Source organism: Anas acuta, chromosome 3 (assembly GCF_963932015.1).
Source record: "Anas acuta chromosome 3, bAnaAcu1.1, whole genome shotgun sequence".
Classification (NCBI taxonomy): domain Eukaryota; kingdom Metazoa; phylum Chordata; class Aves; order Anseriformes; family Anatidae; genus Anas; species Anas acuta.
In genome coordinates this window covers 104,102,004-104,123,040 of record NC_088981.1, presented here as the reverse complement: position 1 = coordinate 104,123,040, position 21,037 = coordinate 104,102,004, and the positions used below count along the sequence as shown (strand labels likewise).

The 21,037-nt window shown below is 38.5% G+C and overlaps 1 long non-coding RNA gene across 2 annotated transcripts; it reads left to right on the top strand.

Annotated features, from left to right (window-relative positions):
• Nucleotides 1-658: 658 nt before the first annotated feature.
• On the top strand, nucleotides 659-12,706 carry LOC137854774 (uncharacterized). 2 transcript variants are annotated; one of them, XR_011095385.1, is made up of 2 exons: nucleotides 659-789; nucleotides 12,132-12,706. It is a non-coding gene; the product is annotated as an uncharacterized lncRNA (long non-coding RNA). The 2 variants fall into 2 exon arrangements; XR_011095386.1 differs by lacking the exon at nucleotides 659-789 and adding an exon at nucleotides 3,552-3,683.
• Nucleotides 12,707-21,037: the final 8,331 nt, after the last annotated feature.

Below are 21,037 nucleotides of genomic sequence, written 5' to 3'. Positions count from 1 at the left end.
GCAAGTGGGAAATGTATGGGCCGGAGGTATATTGATTTAAGGAAGAAAAAAATTATGTCCCTAAACACGTACACTGACTCATAAAGACTCTGGTCAGTTTTTAGCTTCTTTGTCATTTTCTTTCAATGGAAAATGTCTCTGAACAAAGCTTATACACCCTGTTATGCTGTGAAGATTTGAATGAGCTAAACCTGATAAAATAAGTTGTTCTACAGGGCTTCATATACTGTTTAACCTGAGTAGTTGGATTTTAGAGGTGGAAAGAGAGATTACATAATATAAGGCTCTTGGGAAAGGACCCATCCCTTCTGGATCAAATGTGTTTTATGTTTGTATGAATATCATGAGAATTCTTTTCCTATGTGAATTATTAGAAAAACAAACACACATACACACAAAGGCTTTTCAGAGGATCAACAGTAAAAATAAGGAATAAATGACTTTTTGTATGTTTAAACCACTTTTATGCTTGAAGTCTACTTTTCTTCTTTTCTTTTATTTTTTTTTAATTTTTTTATTTTATTTATTTATTTATTTTTTAGAACAAATGGTCCCAAGAATGCTTCTTCTCTCTTTATGCTAATGCTAGTTCCACACAAATAACTTACTGTCTTTCTGCTTTACTTTTGATCTGAAGAAAGGGTTGTTTTACACCGAAAGCTGCTGACTTCCTTTCTCAGTAATCACAGTGGAGCAGGTGTTCCATCTTCCCACAGATTGCAGGTGTTCTCCTGGGTAGCTTTCTAAAACCATTTTGATGTGTCCCTGATTGATGTTCAGACAGCCAAAGTGAGTAATTTTGCAGTAGGTTGTTTTTAACTGGTCTGTTACTATGTTGAGCTTGTGTGGATAAAATTTGCAATACTGTTACTGGGCTTTACATTTTAGTAAGATTGCCAAAGGGCCTTATTTAAGGTATGGGCTCCAAACGATGTCAGTTGGAGCTTTTTCAGTAGCTTTAATGTGGCAGTACTTTATTCTGTCCACCTCTACAAAGAGAATTAAAGGAGTTTGAAGGTGTTAGTGATAAGTGGTATAGATTTAGTCTTTTCTGTTGAAGGTCCAGCAAGCTTGAAGGTGAAGCTGAGCAGAAAATATCCCTTTAACTGGTATTATTAGGAAACATTGTGAAGACAGTAATCTTATTTCTCATTTCTCATCTCTCATCTCTATTGTTCCACATATCTATAAAAGGGTATACACTTACCATGCACTGATTACAGTTGCATAGGGGCCAATATGAAGCATACATCTCAACACACAAGAAAAGATTAAAGCTTTTACAAAAGAACAATTTAACAGCACTTGTGAAGACCTGGCCTGGGTAGTAAATCTTTATGAGAACAGAGGCACCTCCATGATAATAATAAAGTGATGATATTTACATGGCAACATAGATTAAAGAAATAATATATGACAGTATATGATGCAATGGGGTAGATAGCTGTGTTTTGGGGGGATTGACATAAGTAGTTATAAATTCTGAACCTGTGAAGAAGGTTAAGAAAATGATAGAATTATAGAATGGTTTGGGTTGGAAGGGACATTCAAGACCATCAAATTCCACCCACCATGCTGTGGGCAGGGACATCTTCCACTAGACCTCAAAAGCCCCATCCAACCTGGCCCCATCCAAACCAGAAGTTTAAGGGATGGGGCATCCACAACTTCTCTGAGCAACCTGTTCCAGTGCCTTGCCACCTCCATCATGAAAAATTTCTTCCTTACATCTAATCTAAATGTACCTTTTTTTAGTTTAAATCCATTCCCCCTTGTCTTATCACTATACTCCCTGACAAATATTCCTTCCCCAGCTTTCCTGTAGGCCATCTTTAAGTACTGCAAGGTTGCTATAAGTTCTCCATGGATCCTTCTCTTCTTCAGGCTGAACAAATCAACTCCTTGTGTTATGCAGTCTGGCCAACTGACTTCTCTGTTCCTCTTCTCTCTTCTTCCTAGCAGTTCAAACTGCAGAAGATGTAGTCTTAACTCCACTCAAAGAATTTTAACCTGTTTCTCACTTCCCCCCAAATTCTCATACCTTTAAGGTTAACTGCAACTGAAACCGACTGGAGATCCACAACGTAGGGTGTCTGTAGCTTATTTTGCTTCCTGACCTATTTGGGTAGGTGTTCTCTGATGATATGTACCAAACTAGTCTCTATGAACACACAAGGAAGAGCTAGCAGTGTCAACTTCTCATTAACTGTAAGGTGAGAAAAAAGTAGAACAGTCATCTGAAATGCTGGATGTGCAGAACAGGATGCAGTGGCTTTCTAGAGATCAGTTTACTGTCTCAGATTGTACTGTAGACAGCAGAGTTTAAAGGGCTTTTCAGCTGACCAGGATAGATGTCTGCTTTAGTGTGAGTGAAATTTCTCACAACACATTGTTAATTGTAAAGGAAGTTTAGAAACCCATTCATGTGCAGATAACTCGGCCCCCAGAATTTGGAATTGAATTACCCTCCCAGCACTTGTATGTTTTATAGGGTCCAACGCAGAGCAAAACCACAGCCTTAGTTCTACTGTAGCTGTTATAAAAAGGTAATTTTAGAGTCCTCTTTATTACTACCTAGTCTCTTTTGCTGAAGTGAATATTTGGCTATTCAACCTGGGGTGAAAGAACTTCAAATGGAGATCCTGAGAGAAGCTGACTTCTCAGCCATCTTCCATATTCTTCTTGAACAAACATGAAGCCTTCTATGATAGCCTGATGTTAAGAGAATTATGCCTACGACAGAGAAAGAAACTGAAGCTAGAGCCTTAGCATAACAGAAACAAATGAGGTGGTTGTCCTTCCTTTGAGAAATGTTCTAAGAGGAATTTGATCTACTTGGCATGATATAAATTTGCTTGTTGGGCTGCGCCTGGCAGGACCAATATGTGAAAAGTAGGTATTATACTGCTAATCACTGGAGCAAGAAAGAGAGTTTAGGGTATCTTGGATAGAACAGAACAAATGTGCTCCTTATCCTCCATATCCTCAGCTGCAAAAACCATCATTTGGACAGATTGAAAGGGAGCTGGGATGATGAAAAAGGGCTAGTTCTTCATTGTTTTTGTGGACTTTCTTAGTCTAAATTAAGTAGCTAATAGAGTAGAATTTTGTGCATGTGTTTTTTATGTTTGTGTGTTTTTGTTTGTTTTTTTTTGCTTTTTGTTTAGATAGTTAATGGAGGTTTTTTTGGCAAGAGGTGTTTTTTTTCTTAATTAGTCAAAGAAAGTACAATATTGTCAAAAACTGCCAAATCACATAGAGATATATGACTATTAAAATGTAAGAATCTACTATCAATCTAGGTAATGCTTTTCACAGTGCACTGAGCAGAAGCAGACTTGATACATATGAGGAACATGCAGACTTTCCTCTCACTCATAAAGTTAAATCCATCTTTCCAGTGCTGAGCTTCACAGCAGGCTGGCTGAAGGTCAATGGTAATGCCAACATGTCTGCCACATGTTGGAACAAATTTTTTCTCGTCAGACCATCAGGCTCTATAAATAGCAGTTTGCCATCGCTGACTTTCTTAAATTAAACCAACATACCTACAAGGCTGGGGGCTAGCTGTCTATGTTCAAGTTATCAATGAATCTTCAGTGGAAAAAGAGATATATACATATATTTTAAATATCTCTTTTGTATATAAATGCTATTGGGAGGCAGAGCTGAATATCTGTAAGGTAAGTATCTCACTCCTCCTATCAGCATTTTTACCTCCATTGCCCTCTGCAATGAGATTGTGTGTAGTGTAGGAAGCTATGTTTCCTCCAGAGTTTGTAAGAGACATGCATAAGTAATAGTGAAGTACAGAAATCCCAGCCTGTGACTCTTAACTGCTAGTTCTGTTACAGCTGAAGTACCAGTCATTTTTATCTTTCTGTACTCCAAAGGGTTATTTCGGGTTTCCACTGGTGTAGAGAGAATCTGGGTCACAGCTCAACCATCTGTCTGTACATGACTTTTCCTCAGAAATGCTTTCAGTCCCATTTTAGTCTCTACCTGTGATCTGAAAAGAAACTAGAGCTGGCTAGGATATTTTCCACAAAGTATGTTTTCATTCAAAAATGGTTATGAGTTGAAACTGAAACCTTTTGTGGCAGTTTGTTTTGACAAATTGTTTATTGAGATTATATATGAGGTTTCTTTCCAAAACTGGCTAGTCCGCAGTAGCCTAGTGGTTAGAGTACTTCCTTGAGACCAGGGAGACTTAATGTCAGATCTCTGCCTTATGTGATTTGAAGCCAAGACAAGACCTCAAGTTAGATGAGGAGGCTTGATAAGCTATTTTCATTCACATGGAAAACTTATGTCTTGGTGGAAAGGGTTATGTTCCATGACTGTGACATTTTGTACAACCAGTCCCCAGTACAGCCTTGTAGTATGGCAATAAATTCCCACTGTTGAGAATTTGGCAGCAAGAAAATGGAGCAAACTAAAAAAAAATAAAATAAAATCTAGTTCCTTCTGCTCTTCCCCTGGGACAGAGTAGCCTATGGGTGTTGCTTCATGCTTATTGCAAGTTAAGGCTAAAGGTTAAATATCTTGGTTTCTTCTAGCAAGATAAAGGTCAAACAACAGGTTACAGAATTTGGAAACAGGTTTACATAGTAAAATCAATAGACCCTTAACTCTATTCCAAGCCATTGGTTCCTGAGCTCTCTCAGGGGTGCTGTTCACATCTAAAATTGGGGTGGGCTGTGTTCTCATTATTCTCTCCAGGTGGACAGGGCTTCTCAGAAACAAACTTTGCTTTGGATCAAGGCTCCATGTTATTATTCTGTTTTGACAGCACAATACTGACAGAAGTTGTCTGTGAGGGCTTTTTGTTTGTTTGTTTGTTTGAAATGTTTTAAAATGTCTTGTTTACCTACTGATAAACAGATCTCTTGTTCTAATGGATGTGGCTTTGGTCATTTGGAATCTGCAGCTGCTACTGGAATGTTCATAAATTTATTTGAAAAGGGATGTCCAAATTCCCAAATACTCCAAAGTATTATTTCAAAACTTCTGTTAACTCTGTTTCCTAGTAGACTCAAACACAGTAATAAATGCTCTACAGCCTTTGTCAGACTAAAAATTTCTTTTGTATTTCCGCAGCAGTTTATATTCTAGTTCACCCCTCCATAACTGCATGATTTGTAACATGAATCTTGTCATACTTTGATAATAACATGTAATTTGCCATATAATAGAAACTAAATTCACAGATGAGCATCTCCAACTTGCTTCACAATTGAAATTACATTAAAGACTTCCACAGGACCTCCACATAGCTTGTCAAGGTGAGATAGATGACTGCATTTACAGTTAGAATGTCATTGTTTTCCTTTTCTACAGAAATAATATCAGCACTAGCATTCAGTTAACCTCAGTAATGGACAGACATTCCTACAATATTTCCTTAGGCTTGTCTGCCTGAGGTGAGTTAGTGCTCCTTTCCAAGCAAGTCTGAAGATCACAATTGCCTGGCAGTTTTGCAAAAGCGGTATTGACTTTGCATTGCCTGTCTTAAAATTACATCCCATTTTATATAGCAGGATTTTATCTTCTATTTCAGTCTCTTGAGACATTTGGCAAGCTTATCTTTTAATCCTTGGAAAAGCAGGATTTTGCAGTATTTCCTTTCTGATGTTAATTCCTGGTGCTTTGGAAGGAAGTGTCAAAATCCCTGCAAAGGGACAACTCTATTGTAACTTGCCCAAAGGAAATTTTCTTTCTAACATGAGGCAGTAAATCCCTGGCATGTGTCCCAAAACATGAGGATTATATCTCTTACAAGCATGGCATTATCTAAAATCACTATAGATATAAGCGTTGGGTCATATGAACATGTAATCCTCTGTGTAAGACTTTGCGTTTGGGTAAGGCCACCGAAAGACGACTGTGATGGCCTGAAACCAAAGACCAAAATCATGCTGAGACCAAGAGGATTCTGGAACTGTGGGAAACAGGGGTTTTAAGGTGATTATGAACTGAAATAAACTTTGAAGTAGAAGGAACTTAGATATAATTTTTATGTACTATAAGGGCAGTCATAGTTCCCTTAGAGCTGCTGCTGTTAACCTAGCAAAAGAATGGCTGTGGGCAGACCATGGGTTCACCCAAGTCAGTTCCCGGGTTCAGTTCCCTTGACTGTGGTCAGGTCTGGGAGACTGAGAGGCAAGTATATAAGAACAGGAAAATAATGTAGTCATGCTTCCCTAATTTTCTTTTTCCTTGTGCAGCAAGAAATCTCCATAACATAACCATGAGTTTGATGGGAGGCCTCCACTTAAGAATGTTATCTGAAATACGAAATTCTAAAGGAAACTTCAGAATTCTGTGTGTATATGTGTTTTGAGATGGTGAGGGTTTTTGTTTAGTTTCTATTTAAAATTTCCACTCCTAATGGCAGAATAAATATTTTATTTTGCTTTTATTTGACCAACCTATGAAGTAGTTGTCTGTTAATGAAAAGCCCTGGTATATCATGCTTTTAGACAAATGGTCAGTTTAAATTTGGCTTAGTGTGACATTTTGCTTTAGATTTGACTTTAGCCTACATATATTACTGGCACTCTGGAGAAGCAGCAGCAGGTAATGGAAGAAAAGGCAATCATATTTTTGTCTTTCTCCTCACAATTTCTATTTGAAAATATTCTAGTTTCAACCAATGACAGAAAGAGTAATAACTTTCTCAGCAAGTATAAGCATCTTTAAGAAATATTAGCTACAGAATATGTAGGAGATTTTTGTTACATAGAAAATTGTGAGCTTTTTGTTTTTGTTACGATATTTATGCAGCTTAGCAGGTAAGTCTTGGACTATTTGATCATTGCAGTTATATCTGAACATATCCATTCTATTTACCAGCAAGGGTTAAAAATGTCCCACCAAGACAATTTTGCTGCAAAAACAGAGCTTGAAGTAGAATAAACACCTGTCTAGCTTGTGGGGATGTCTTCTTCCTTCTTTGTAATTTGTGTTGGGGTCACAATATCTAAGCTATCTTGAAATAACCTGTGCTTGCTGTGCTGTGCTGAGGTGGTGGCCACAAGTGCAATGTATGCCCATGTAAATCCTAGGTGGCCCTTTAGAGGACAAAACATTAGCAGCTTCACCTTACAGTCTTGGACCTTATAGATCTATAGATCTAACTTTTGTGACAGGAATATATATATATATATATATATATATATATATACACACAAACATATATGCATATGTAAAGTATATAGATATATATGAAGTATATAATATAGAGAGTATAAAAAATATATAAGCACAAAGTCCTGATTTGGCCTTACTTTCAGTATAAACCTGTTTATATAAATTAGAGCAGTCTGTAGTTTGGGATAACCTGAAAAGATTCCAGGCAGGACTGCAAAATGGTGCTAAAAAACTGTAAGACTCAGCAGAGGGTGGGGAAAGCTGTTCATATCATGCTGCTGATTTTTGCTTGATTGTCTTCCCACTGCTGCGATTTGAGGGTGAGGGTGTTACGTTGTGCCCATGCTTTGTGCATGCCCTAGCTGCTGTCAGCTCTGGACACGGTGCCCTGTGAGCACGCGGTCCCGTGTCCGGATGAGCGCAGCCATAACCTCATCCAAGAGGAAGGGGTGCAGTCGGATGTACGCGTCCCCTTGCCTGCAAATGGCTCTGCCGCCCCATTGTTCCCAGTGTCTCGGTGGAAGTGGATCAGGAAGCTTATCTAAGGCCATCCCCACCCTTTCATTGGAAGCAGTTTGAAAGAAATGTACCACGTTTCCCTCCGTCTTCCCTCCTCCCCTCCACTCTGATTTAGAGCTCACAGCCCCAGTTGTTCCTACGGCACTCCACCTATGGCGTTAGCCATTTGATGTCAAGAAATCTCATTTTAATTCCTCAAGCACTATGTCTTTCCTTCACTCGTGGCTCGTGACAGGTGCCCCTTTGTTCTTTGATTTGATATTATCTCAAATAGCCTTGGAACTTCAGCCAGGCTAAAAAACTTGCACTTGCAGCAAACTGCCAAAATTAGCATTTTTGCTAATTCCAGAGAAACGCAAAATTGCTGAAGCCCTGCCAGGAACCTGTCAAATTAATTTGCAGTGGGAGAAGTGGATTTGGGGTGAGGAAAAGGTTCAATTGAATATGGCACAGAAAACGGCCTTTATAGACTTTCCTATTCCTCCTTTTAAAGATAGAATCATGAATTTGAAAGTCAGGTGAAATAATTTAAGATAGACTTTTTTTCTGACATGCTTGAAAATCTTGCATTGTTCCTGAGATCACCTTCAAGTGACATTTCCCTTCTGTAAGGTACTAGGACATTTTTATTTTTATTTTTTTTTCTATAAAGCACTTAAATTGCTCAATGCTGTTTTTTGCTATTTATTTATTTATTTAACTCAGTAATTTCATAGTGTTTCCTACAGCTTTATATTTCATGACTTTTCAACTGCATGGTTCTTCTGTATTCATTTGCCTGTGCTCTGAAGCTCAGTTTGTCTTTTTTTTTTTTTTTTTTTTTTTTTCTGTCTGCCTTGTTAAATATGTAGTTAAACAAGATTTCTTCCTCCTCTTAGTTTGAGTTTCTTGCCTCATCTGAAAAATGTATGCCCAGCTCTCATCTAGTTAACTCCCAGGCTATTGCTCAAGGCAGATATAAAAGTGTGTGAAGCCCTTGGTTTTACTTTCCTGTCCTGTCTTTGCAACATATCTGGAAACCACAAAAAAAGCATAGGGTTATATAAACAGTAGATGAGCCATTATAGGGTGGGTCAAATTTTACAACTGGAGTAGCTCAGGAGTGAACTATTATGTGCTAGGAGCAAGGAAGAATTGAGGAGAGAATTGTATATCTGAGTCACAGCGTCACTCCCAGGGTAGTGTGATTCGTGCCCTACCTTTGCTGCAGGCATGAAGTTTCAACCCAATCCTTTATAATTTTAACTCGCAATATCATTCAATGTTCATTACTCATTTTGAGCAGATATATTATGTAAGTTTTAATTACCAATACCTTGCCATGGTATTCAAGAAGGCAGAAGTAAATTGTCATGCAAATACATGCATTAAACATGAATTAAACATTGATTAAACATTTTTAAAGAGGGAAAAATAATATATATATTTTCTTAATAAAACTCCTTCCTTTTTTGTACATTGCTAGACTTCTGCAGTTCCCTATTACAATGCATGTCTTCCTGTGCTGTGTGTGAAGGGTAAGCTAGCAAATCACTGTATTATAGACAGGGCAAATGTTTAAAGTACAGGAGAGGAGTGGTGGGTAGAACTTCAAGCTGATGCTTGGGGGATAGAGGGGTTTGTGTTTTGGATAGGGCTTGCTTCTAGCTGCAGTGGACTGCTAGGACCATTCAGTGAACTGTGGTAAAATCAGCTCTAGGTTCCAGGTTCCAGTTCCCAATTTTCCTCTCACTTCATTGATTAGCTGCACTGCCAGAAGAAAAGTTGCAGAAACCAAGGATGAAGCTATAGACAACATGCTGTCTGTCACAGGGTGGACTTCTCTCATACTTTGTGAACCAATCTTGAAATTAAAAAGGAAATAAATAAGAACCTTAACTTCAAGTATGTATTTTAGCTGAATATGTAACTATTGCCTGACATTTTTTTTTATTTCAGAGTACAAAGGCTGGACAGCCACTCCCTCTCTGATGTTAGTGTGCAAACAGCCTGATCTAACTTTGAAGGCAACCCTGCTCTGAGCAGGAGGTTGGACTAGGTGACCTCCAGAGGCCTCTTCCAACCTATTTTTTTTCATGACTTTACCAGCCTTTACAGAAATTCTTTCATCTGACACCCTGACACACTAATGTGAACATCCCCCACCTCCCTGCAGAAACCTTTTTTTTTTTTTTTCTTTTAACCCACTCAGGCTTCAGTTCTGGCTCCACACAGGCTGGAGTCCAGGTGATGTACCTTTGTGGCAGAGTCACAGAGACTGCTGTGGTTCCCCAGCATCCTGTGCTTGCTATAGACACTGATTTCTCAGCCCAGGATGGCCTTTGCTTGGCCCTGGCAGAGAGCTTAGTAATATGATTTTTTATGTATTACCTGAATACTCAAAAACAGTGCTTGTTTTAACTGGGATCTGGCATAGAGGATAAATAAGCTATGTCCCTCTTTGCTAGTGCATCAGTGAAGATGATGTTGGTGTAAATGCAAGCAGGATGAAGTCAGGTTATGGGCATGCTGAGACTTTTGATAGGCATTGAGAACATCTTATCTGTATAGAATTAAGTCCTTGCTCCAGAGACATCACTGTTAAGTGAATATAAACCTAAATATGAGGCTTCAATTTTATCGGGTTAGTATTTTTGGTGTTTCCCCAGATCCCTGATATGTTCCTCTGCTTGTTTCCTAAAAGGACTGTATTTATGAGCTGAATTTCCCAAAATATGGCAATGGCACCACTAACACTCACATTAGCTGGTGTGCCCCAAGCCATATTTTGGCCCATAAACTCTCTGTGATATCACCTGCTTTCTTTATTGGAGACATACATAAGTTGAAACAGTACACTAAATAAGTGTCCAGAAGAAATTCTAGAGAAGATGAAGGGGGAGAAAGAAACTTGCTTCAGCAAGACCTAAAGTCTGATTTTTTTATTTTTTATTTTTTAAAGAGTAGCTAAACTTAAAGTATAATTTTGCGTCTGAGTAGTTCTCAGCTAGAATTTATTTGCTGTGCAATGGATACAGTGCTCCCAGAATGACCCTGCTTAGTTGGGTAAATTCCTCAGGGCTGGTTTCGATGCTGGCCTGGGGAGCTGGCAGCCCAGCCCTTGCTGTTCCTGTTAGTTACTGACTTCAGCCACCTGCTTCTGGGCTTTCTTCCCCCTTGCAAAGGCTTTGGGCAGCTTCTACCTTTCATTCACTCATTTACCTGCCTTTACCTGTAAGCTGACTCCCTGCTTCTCACTCAGTATCTATGCAGCTTGGAGGAGTCTTATGTCCAGCATCCTGCACCCTACCTTTTGGCCACAAATGCATATAGAGTTTGTAGGATCTCTCATTTATAAATGATGAATTCCTATTTTTTTTTTCTTTTTATATTATTTTTATTTTTATTTTTTTTATTTATTTATTATTTTTTTTTCCCTCATAGGTTAAATAACCTTCATAGTTTTTATATAACAGCAACTTTTACAACATTGACAGGACTAAGGGTTGTGATTAGTAATATACGCTGCTGCAGCCTTTAGTGCGTTCTTGGCATTTTTTGGCAACTGCATGTGATTTTTTTAGACTCGTTGGTCTAGGTGACAGACTCCGGAAGAAAAAAACATACTTTGCTTGGATGGCCTCCGAAGATGCAATGCTTTCACTTCTCTAAACAGCTGTTGCCTTTGGGGAATTCTTTTATCATAGGGATGTTACGAATTTTAAATCAGCATCTTCCCATCTACACCCCCTGCCCTCTGCTAAAAAATAAATACAAAATAAAAATCAGTTAGAGGAGAAGCAATTATTTAGCACTCAATCTGTTGCATTGCTGTAATAATAATAATGGTGTTTGGTTTGGTACATAAGAAATACCTTATCTTGTGCAGTTATTGAAGTTTTAATTTTACTGTTTTTACTCTCTTTACTTTTGCATGAAAAGGAAATCTAGAAAGCTAAGAAAGCTTGGAGAATTCTTGCAGCCTAATAATAAATGTATGTGTCTGTGGTAAAGTACTGTTTGAATTTCTGTAGACTGAAAAATATATTCAGAACATTTGTTACTCAAAAGCAGCAATGAAACTTTTCCTTTGTTGACTTAATAAGAATTCTTTGCAGAATTTTATTAGCAAAATTTAATTAGCATCACTTACTGGTAAGGAAATTGTCTTTCTCTTCTTCTCCAAAGTAGATTTCCCAAGACATCCAAACAATATGATCTGGACGGAGTCAAAATGGTCAGACTAGCTGCTATGAATTGGCTGATTCAGGTCACAGCAGAGAAAAGGGGAATCCAAGACTCCTAAAATTAATAAGATTTTTAATGAATTGCTTGATACTGAGAAAAAAAAAAAAAAAGGAAAAAAAAGTTTGATTCACTTGAGCATCAATCAGCACAGTGTTCAAACTCAAAATAATGACATATACTGACTGGAATAATAGTTGGAAAAATACCTGAGATAATCCATGTTTTTTTTTCAGGAGTGTACCAGTGGTGGTGAACTTACTGAAATGTCAAAACTAAACCAAGCAAAACTTTCCACTTCAAGAACTTGAATCATGACCTTCCTTACTGAAGTATAAAGTTTAAAAGTGAAGAGTGACTTCCGTTTGTAACTCGCTGCTACGATGCCACTGCTGCTTTTATTTTCAGTGTAGTCAGATTCCAAAGACTGGAGTTCTTTTGCTTTTGTACAGTACAGTTAATTTCTTTCTTGAAACAGGCATAGAAGAAACCAGAGATTTAAATCTCCTCTTTCCTGCTGAAGCTAAATCACTCAGACGAGTCTAAATGGGAGTACCATGAGTAAATAAGGAGAATAAAATCCTGTACCGGATTATTAATGTAACTGGGTCATCACCTGTTGAGGCGATCCAGGGGCATGTTTTTTTCATGGCCATTAACTCAGATCTCATACAACTTCCCATTCCATTTCCTGCTCTGTCCAGCCTCTGGTAATAACGTGACTATGCCTGGAAAGTTTGAGAAAAATGCTGCCTTTTTGGAGAATCACAATAGCATACAGAGGGAGTCGATTATCCTCGGACAGGCACCATTCAAATTCCCAGTAGCACAAGAAGTGCCAAGAAAACCCCAGAAAGTTCAGCGGCTTTGTTTGGCTTGGAAAAACACTCAGAAATTTGGCTTTTAATTTCTTCATGATCCCTACAGCATGCTTCATCCTAGCTGGAGCCTGACTGAAGTCACATTGTTTCCTAGATCAAATATACCATTGGAGCTGTATGCAAGCATGGGACTTCTAAATGCATTATGGGCCTGGGCTTCAGTCATGAGGAGCTTTTCTACTGACTTCAAGGTTTTAGTTTAGACTGTGTTTGGACTATGAGTGTCTGCCAAGTTAAAGTACAATTCTCACAAGGTTTCCAGATCATCCTGTTACTAGGTGGGCAACTCCTCCCCCCAAAAAAGAAGAGCCTTTGGAATTTGATTGGCCTTCTGGACTGGAAGCAGAAGTAATCAAATGGAAAGAAAAGCTTGGAGAGGAGAAGGGATATACATCTCAAGGCTGTGAACAGAGCCAGTTTCAGCTGACTACTGGCAAAATTCCACATCCTTCTTTTCTATAGACAGGTTTATTGAATCCCATATGTTAGGCTCTGCTTCAGTTCCAGATTTTCCTGCTTTCATTCTTTTGAATGCATCTGTCCTGTTAGTGTTTTGTCTTGGGAATTAAGAGGCATTAACATTGCATCCAGTTATTTCCGTGATTTCTCACTCTCAGAACATGACAAACTCACTACAAAGGTTTTTCTGTCTTGCATGTGCATATCAAATGTGTGAAAGCCAAAGCAAAGAGGCAGTGCATGTCCAAAAAGGACTTCTTGGCTTCCATTAGTGCTTATGACTTTTCAGAATGAAAGATTATTGAATGTTTCCCAAAGCAGCAGCTGTACAAATGAGACTTGCATTGGGAGGAGGAAATATATGCACTAATCCTTGAACTGGTGATCCATGCCTAAATATCCTGAGGACAAGTTGAAAACTCAAAGGGAAATACCTGTTAGCTTTCAGGATCATTGGTATGCTAAAATCTCCCCAAGCTTCTCTATTTTCCTATTAGTTTGGTTTGTGAAGTCTATTTGTTGCCCTGAGGCAAGTATGCTCCTAACGCTTTATATACTTCCAATAGGCATAAATTAATCTTTGACTTCAGTAGTACCCTACAAAGTCTATGGATCATCAAGCCCTGGAAGTTAAAAATATTTTTGTATGTTAAGATTCTTTGACTCCCCTCCCTCACCTCCTCCCTTGTCACTTTAAACTATTCCTGAAAATTCACAGCCTCTGATAAGTATATAATAAAACTTGGTGAGAGATGATGAAGGGTAGAAATTAGCCACAGTTTCTTCATTGTCAGCATTATGCAAGCCAGGTTTGGAGCTCTTCTCAAACATCTGCCAGTGCTTTTTCATCACAGACTCAAGGGAATGCCAGGAGCACTGAGCCCACTCAGACCTGCCTGAGCATCATTTGCATGATCTTTTATCTAGGTCCATGGAGTATGTGCAGCTATCTAATCTCCTTCCAATTATCATCGAGTAATACAGCATCTGATCACATGGCCTTTAGGCCTATATCCTACCATCCAAAATAGTGTCTATAAATAGGTCCTAATTTTGTGTCCTTCAATCCTATGGTACGTTCTGCTGGAGTGCAGAACCACTATTAGCTGATGCACACAGTTGATTCACCATCAGGTGGCCTATCATATTTATACTCTTGAATTACAAATGAAACTTAAATTCTTGTAATTAAACATATAATTAGAAAATTACTCAGAAGAATTGTCTTCACATCTGCGTAATGAAATTAATTTCAGTATTGTACTCCCCCCACATATACAGATCCCATAGCAAGATCAGAAAGTGACCAAATGCTGTGTAAGAGAAGGGTGCACATGCAGACTTACAGAAGGGGAAGAAGGCAACTGCACTTTACCTTCCAGGTTAGCACATCTTGAGTTTAGAGTGCTCATTACAGCTTTCAAATACCTGTGTAAAACCCCAGGTTACTCTCAAGCAGACATTGTCCTGAAGGATTTTATATGAGTCTTATTTGAAGTCTATAGAAATTTTCCATGAACAGAAAAATTGAACTGAACATTGAATTGATACAATACAAGGTCTTGTGTTGGTCTTATGTTTGTATTTCCCTTTGAATCATCTTAGTGAAAATTGTAATAACAAGAGCATAAAAAATAATTCATGTTAGCATCAGAAATTATTTTGTCCATCATCTTTTCATTTACACCCTCTTTTTGACATTGCTGTGACTCTAAGTGTTGCTAACACATAAACAGATCCTACTCTGTTAGTTTTGAAGCCTCACTTTTGCCTATTACCTCTTTCTGAAGTTATGTTCTCCCTCCTTCCTACACAACACTTTACATGTCCACTAACCATAAGCAAGCCTCTGCTATTCCATTCCCTTCCATCACTTGGCTGTTTGTGTCTGTTCCCCTTCCTCCATACCTTGAATCTGTGAAAGAATATCTGAGCAGCTGGGACAACTCCATCACTGATGAGAAAGAAGCATCTCTGAGGGATCACGTGGGAGCAGACGATTTTGTCAGGTGAATTGCTCAAGTCCCTTCTAGTCCCATTTCTTTATGTTTTGGTGAAGCTTGGAGCATTCAGTGGATGCTTTAAGGATCAAGCTGACATATATATATATATGTAACCGTATATAACCTTATTTTATGAAAGAAAGTGAACACACTAGTTAAAGTTGGTCAAAGACACCAGTTGTGAAATATGGAGTGTCGCTTCTGATTGGTAAGTTTGTTAATGTAACATTAGAACTCTAAGATCAGAGGTCCAGTAGTTGTTTCTTCATATTTAAATTAATGAACAAGAATTTTGTAAATAACATCAATATTGGTTGAGATGCTTGGTAATTATTGTCCTATATGATTGGATCTACAAATTATGTAGATTTTGTAGTGGATCTAAAAATTATTGTACAGCTGCAATGGTCGTAAGTAAATACTGTGATTTATAGGTTTTGCAGTTGCTTACACATGGACCGAATGCTTTAAATAAAAGTACTATGCTTGAGTCATTTTTTAAATTGATTATTCTTATCAAAGACCTATAATGGCAACATTTGATAGTATTTGATGATATTATTATAAACAAACTTTTCTATCAGGTGGAGAGTACAAAGTATTTTTGCTATAAATATAGCCAAATACTAATTTTTGTTCTGTTACTTTAATTGCTCAGTATCTCTCCAAAATTAAACTTTGGCTGGCTGCCAGTTGCCCACCAAGCCACACTCTTTATTAACTCTCCTCAGCAGGATAGGAGAGAAAATAAGATGAAAAAAAGCTCACAGATCAAGATAAGGACAGGGAGATTGCTCACCAATTACTGTCACAGACAAAGCAGACTCAGCTTGGAGAAGACTGATTTAATTTATTACCAATTAATACTGGAGTAGCATGTGAGAAATTAAACAAAAAACACCTTTCCGTCACTGCCCCTTTTTTTCCAAGGCTCAACTGAAGCCCCAATTCTTCCATCTCCTCTCCCTGAGCTGTGAAAATGTATGGAAAACAGGAATTTCAGTCAGTCCCTAATACTTCTGTCTCTGCTGCTCCTTCACGGTCACTCTCTTCCCATACTCCACATGGGGTCCCTCCCACGGGATGCCGTCCTTCCCGAACTGATCCTGTGGGGACTGCCCACAGGCAGCAGCTCTTCAAGAACTGCTCCCACATGGCTCCGTACCACGGGGTCCATCCCCCAGGAGCAAACTGCTCCAGCACGGGATCCCCACAGGTGGGCAGCAGCTCCCCCCAGACCCCCTGCTCCTGCATGGGCTCCTCTCCACGGGCTGCAGCTCCGGCGTGGGGCCTGCTCCTGTGGGGGCTCTCCATGGGCCACAGCCTCCTCCAGGCCACATCCACCTGCTCCACTGGGGGCTCCTCCATGGGCTGCAGCGTGGAGATCTGCTCCATGTGGGACCCATGGGCTGCAGGGGGACAGCCTGCTCCACCAGGGGCCTCTCCACAGGCCACAGGGGAACTGCTGCTGTGTGCCTGGAGCACCTCCTGCCCTCCTTCTGCACTGACCTGGGGGGCTGCAGGGCTGCTTCTCTCACATGTTCTCACTCCTCTCTCCCAGCTGCAGTTGCACAGCACTTTTTTTCCCCTTACTTCAATCTGCTCACCCAGAGGCCCACCCAGCATCTCTCCGTGGCTCAGCTCTGGCCAACTGCAGGTTCTTCTGGGGCTGTCTGGAGCTGGCTCTGATCTGACATGGGGCAGCTGCTGCTGGACTCTGCTCACAGAGCAGACCCCTGCTACCAAATCCTTGCCACATAGACTCAGTACATTAACATATAGGAAAGCTGCATTTCTCCTCTTCCATTATTATCTGTAGATTCATCAAAGTATGAAAGTTTAAATGCATTTATCTGTTTCTAGGCAACTTAGTATTCTATAAGTGGTTTTCATTACCGATGTTGGCATTCCTTTTCTTTGTGTGATGAAGATAAGCTGCAGAGTATTTATTTTGTACGTTATATGACACTCTGTACATTGCCTACCTGTAGTATTTTGTGTGTGTGTGTTCTGAAGAGGCATTATAAATTTTAGTCTTCTCCTTGTCTTCAAAAATTCATGTTGCCCTTGAATGCATCACTGGTTCCTACAGCTTACAGCATTATTTCATTGCTTGTCTGTTTTTGAAGTGATCAGAATGGATTTGTCAAACAAAAGATCCTAGAATATTTTAGGCTTTAATAATTCCCACTCTTTCTGACTTGCTGAAGGGTAAACCATGTAACAATTAGGGGTGAGTATAAGAAAGACACCTAATAGGGCCTTTTCATAAATGAATGCACTTTAAGGACTCAGTAGTAATGAATATCAGTTATGTTTAGCTGTGTCCGTATTTCTTTGGTTCCATTCTCACTTTAAGAGAGAAAGCTAGGGTATGCTCAGTTCTGTCTCTCTTTTGCCCTTAAAATAGTATATGTTAACACTGATGACAATGATGCTAAAAGATGGAGTTCTTTTGGAGGAAGCCCAGCATCCTTTGATTTTCCTCCTGCCTTGTAACCTGAACAGGGAATCAAAAACATGATGTTCTGTCTACTTTCTTCAGCACAAACAGCAGTAAAATTTTCTTTTTCCGTGGCAGAAAATCTAATATGATAGGAAATTTCTGTAATTGTTTCTGGCCAATCAGAAAAACAATTTTGAATTAACACTTTTCTTAAAAAATCTTTATACTTTAAAGGGTCTTCTCCCCTAGACAGCTTGTAGCTTTTTCTGTGTGTGTGGGTTTTTTTTTAAGCTTTCCCTCTTTATCAAACCTGATATATATGTATATATATATATATTATTTATATATATATATTATTTATATATATATATATATATATAAAACGATCTCTAGAGTTGTTAGTTATTAAATTTGAAATTCAATTAAAATTCCAAACTGCAATATTATTATAATGGCATAACGTACATTCATTATACATATTGGTATGAAAGATGCTTTAATGGAAATGAAGTGTTTGATAATCAATGTATAACAAATATTGTGATCCCTCGAGTACCACCAGTTCTTATGAAATTCATTGGGGTGGAGATATCTCTTCTTCATTTAGTTCATCCTGCAATGTTTTGAGGATAATATACACTCTCTATAGAATGGATTATGGGGAGAGATATTTATATTTGTTGTTTCATATCTGATTAAGCTGCCCTGAGGGAGCTAATACTTTGCATGGCAACAAAATAAGTTTTAGTTGAGCAGGATTACAGAACTTTCAGGAGAGAGCTGTATCTTGTGTCACAGGAAGCTAAGCACGACACAGCCATTTGCTCACTCCTCACCCTCCGACTAGGATGGAGGAGAGAATCAGAAAAAAAAAAAAAAAAAGTAAAAACTTGTGAGTTGAAATAAAGGGACTTTAATAGGAAAAGGAAGGGAAAATAATAATAATGATTATTATTATTATATATATATTATATATTTATATATATATATATATATTATATATATATATATATATATATTACAAAACAAGTGATGCACAATGCAATTGCTCACCACCCACTGACTGATGCCCAGCCAGTCCCTCAGGAGCATAACCCCAAGCAATGGTCTTCACCTGGCCAGCCTTCCAGTTCTATTGCTGAGTGTGACATCATATGGAATGGGACATCCATTCATCCTGGCTGTGTCCCCTCCCAGTTCCTTGTGCACCCCAAGCCTCCTCATTGGCAGGGCAGCACGAGAAGCAGAAAAGTCTTTGGTTCTGTGTAAGTACTGCTCTGCAATAACTAAAACATTGGCGGTACCATCATTGATTTTCTCCTAAATCCAAAATATAGCACATACCAGCCACTTGGAAGAGAGTTATTTCAACTGAAACCAGGACATGTTTACAGTTTCCCTGTTCTGCCTCTCTGCTTTCTCCCCAGGGCAAGTACCAGAAGCCTCATACGGGGAAGGATCCATACATAATCCATCCTTGACTCTTTCCATCCTGATTCTGTCTAACTGAAAGAACAGTGTAAAACTGTTTCTGTAAAACAACAGAAAAACAAAACAAGCAACAAAGCCAACAAAATTAATCTGCTTCTACACTGTTTTTCACATCATTATCTTTGTATTATGTTTCTTCTATAGATTTTTTGTATCAAGATGAGGTAATTGCTAAATCAAGGATAAGTGTACTGAATATTGGAGAACGGAAACTCCCAAGGAAGAGGAGTGAAGCAATGCCTGGTAGGGTAGATACGAAAAGGCACTCTGGTGATGGGGAAAAATGAACTCTGGGGAAAAATGAAATCGGGAACAGTTGGAGATGGGAGAAAACCAAGAAAAGTAGAAGAGACTGAGAATTTAAACAGATCTATTAGACAATCTTCCTAGTTTTTGTGCATCTCCCTGCTTGCTTCCTTCTCCTCTACCTCTTTAGCAGTAGTTAAAACAAAGAAAGCAAAACAAACCAACAAAAAACCACAATTGTTTGTAAGATTGTCTTGACTGTTAATCACAATTCTATTATTTTCGAAGCAGTACATACATGTTACTTTACTCTCGCTGAGGGGTGTCTAATATCAGAAATATTCCTATTGATATTGGTCACATTTTTCAGGAAGTGCAATTTTAGATAAGTACTTGTATTATTTCCACCTTTCTTGCATTATTTCATGGGACTCATTTCACAGGACTGCTTGCTCTACCTCTTAAAAGCTCACTTGCACTACGTGGCTCTATCGAACTCTCCTTGTGAATCCCTATTTATAACAACCTAAGTTTAGAAATATTTGTTCACATATTAGCAGAGGTATGACGTGAGAAGCTGTTTGCATTTCTGTATCAGCAGATTAGGCATCAGCTATTTTCTCTCATACATGGTGCAGTAAGCTGCAGTGTTGCAATACTTTATCAGAAAGAAAAGGAGATACACTGGGTGTGCAACTGGGACTGCATCCAAGAGATGAGAGTGCTGTTTTCGGCAGTCATACAGTGCACTTTTTGCTGACAAACAGGTGTCCTTTTATGTTCCAGCAGAATGTTTAAATTATTTTACAAGTTCTGTTCTGTATAAGTACTGTGTAAGTATAAGAATGATCATAGAAAACATTTATTATATTTATTTTAATTAGCATAAAATAACACGTAAATGTTACGGTACTTAAAAGTCACTCCTCTCAACAAAGATATCTGAGCATAGTTCTCAATTTGTCTTCCAAATTCTTTACTTTCACAGCATTGTGGGAAGAATATAGATTGCAAGATGTAAGAGGAGGAAAGCTTTGAGGAAAGCTTTCAGGGCTGCATGTATAGCTATGGCTCTCATTAGATTTCAGCGTGGAATCACTGGGCTTTGTTTAGCTGAATGCATCAGACATTTTCCCTCTCATTTGAATGGAGATATGGTCAGACTTCAGTGATTACATACACTGCAGTAGAGGCAAAATAATTCAGTCTTCGATCTGCAGATTTCCGGAGGCAGCTAGACAAGTAGAAACATTTTTCTTTCCTATTCTTGATCGGGCTTTTTATCAGCCATGTGGAACCACTTTTGTTTGCTTAGCCACAGTTAGACTGAGGTACACTTTAATAAGATCCATGTGTTTGAAGGATTTTTAAGCCAAGCACTACAGACTCTTCTCATTCCATGTTGGAACACAATATAAATACTGTATATATATATATATGTATATATATATGAGTATACATATATGTGTGTGAATGCATACGTCTGTAGATATGCATATATTTTTTAGTTTTTTAGAGATTCTTCCTCACAGAGTTCAATGCTTCAAAATATAAGAGGTATTGCTGCTAAACACCATTACAGTTTCTATTTCTAGTCCAGAAATACCAGTTAGATA